The 1790-nt window shown below is 37.8% G+C and overlaps 1 pseudogene; it reads left to right on the forward strand.

Annotated features, from left to right (window-relative positions):
* Positions 1-860: 860 nt before the first annotated feature.
* On the forward strand, positions 861-995 carry LOC138087501 (thymosin beta-4-like; annotated as a pseudogene).
* Positions 996-1790: the final 795 nt, after the last annotated feature.

Raw genomic sequence — 1790 nt, forward strand, 5'->3', positions numbered from 1 at the left:
AGTGTTGTGTTTTTTTGTTTGTTTGTTTTGATGAAAATCTAACGAAAGCGATACATGCATCTTCTGGATCATCTGTTTCTCCTTATAACCAAGTATTGCCACTCAGTACCAAGGCCTACATTTGCATTGGTGTTTATGACTCTTTTGGAGCCAAGAAGAACTACTTCGTCTCAGGCTAAAGAGTGAAGGCAGAACTTCCACAAAAATTCTTAATACATGCCAAGGGAGGGCCACGTAATATCATGGCACACTCTATGAACAGTTCAAGTAAATTTGCAAGTCGTGATTTAGGGTCAGCAAGCAGCAGTATCTCTCTGACTACTGTTCATATTCTGTTTCATAGATAAGTTCATTTGTGCCATATTTTGCTTAGATTTAGTCTTTAATTTTTATAGTCACATAAAATTAATAAGTAAAAGAAATGTTTGCCTGATTTTATATTGGCACTTTATTAATATCATAATAAAAATAGGAATTTCCCTGGCAGTCCAGTGGTTAGGACTCTGCACTCCCAGTGCAGGGGGCACGGGTTTGATCCTGGGTCAGGGAACTAAGATCCCATAGGTCATATGGTGTGGCCAAAAACCACATATATAGGTACACACATAACAGTATAAAAATTATTTAAGTAAAGTTTAGGGATTGGTGTGATTTTATTTTTTTCATTTAAAAAGAATCACATTGTCTTGTTTGGGAAACAGTGATGTTGAATATAAAAGCTTGCATTTTAAAATAAACACATGAAAAGATGTTCAAAATCATTACTCCCTGGGAAAATTCAAGTTAAAACCACATCAAGACTCCACAGCTGCCACTCCGGACTTGACTCACTCACAGCTTGCTTGGCTCCCTCTGCAGCCATGTCTTACAAGCCCGATATGGCTGAGATTGAGAAATTCGGTAAGTCGACGTGGAAGAAAGCAGAAATGCAAGAGAAAAACCCACTGCCTTGAAAAGAAACGATTGAAGAGGAGAAGCAAGCAGGCGAGTCGTGATGAAGTGTGCGCCGCCAGTATGCACTGTATATTCCACAGGCAGTGCCTTATTTTACTTCTTTTAGCTGTCCAGCTTTGTAATATGCAAAGAGATTGGATCAAGTTTAAATGACTGTGCTACCCCTTTTCACATCAAAGAATGGAGAACTACTGACAACATAGGCCGTGCCTGCCTCTTCTACCTGTCTGCCTGCCTGGCAGGGAAGGAAAAGAACTTGCTTGTTGGTGAAGGAGGAAGCTGGATGGAATGAGAGTGAAATCTGGAGTAAAAAGCAAGCTGGTCCAATCTGATTTGTGGGCTGTAAAATGCAGTTTAATCAGAGTGCCATTTTTTTGTTGTTCAGATGATTTTAATTATTGGAATGTACAGGTTTTTAATATGCAAATAAAAAGTTGTAAAACCTGAAAAAAATCCACAACAAGGTATCACCATGTATCCATTACAAGTGTTAACATTAAAAAGGCTAACCTATACTAAGTGTGGATGAGAACATGTAGTCACTGGAACCCTGTAACACTGCTGGTAAGAATGTAAGGTGGTGTAATCACCTTGGAAAGAAATCTGGCCATTCCTCAAAAGGTTAAATGCAGTTAATATATGACCTGGTCATTCCACTCCTGTATATTTATCCAAGAGATATGAAAACATATATTCCCACAAAGATATTACATGATTGCTTTTGCAGTGTATTTGTAGTTGTCTCAAACTGGAAACAATCCAAGTATTCATTAACAGGTGAATGGATAAACAAAGTGTGAATATTCATAAAATGGAATATCACTTAGAAAAAAAAT

Source organism: Capricornis sumatraensis, chromosome 10 (genome assembly GCF_032405125.1).
Source record: "Capricornis sumatraensis isolate serow.1 chromosome 10, serow.2, whole genome shotgun sequence".
Classification (NCBI taxonomy): domain Eukaryota; kingdom Metazoa; phylum Chordata; class Mammalia; order Artiodactyla; family Bovidae; genus Capricornis; species Capricornis sumatraensis.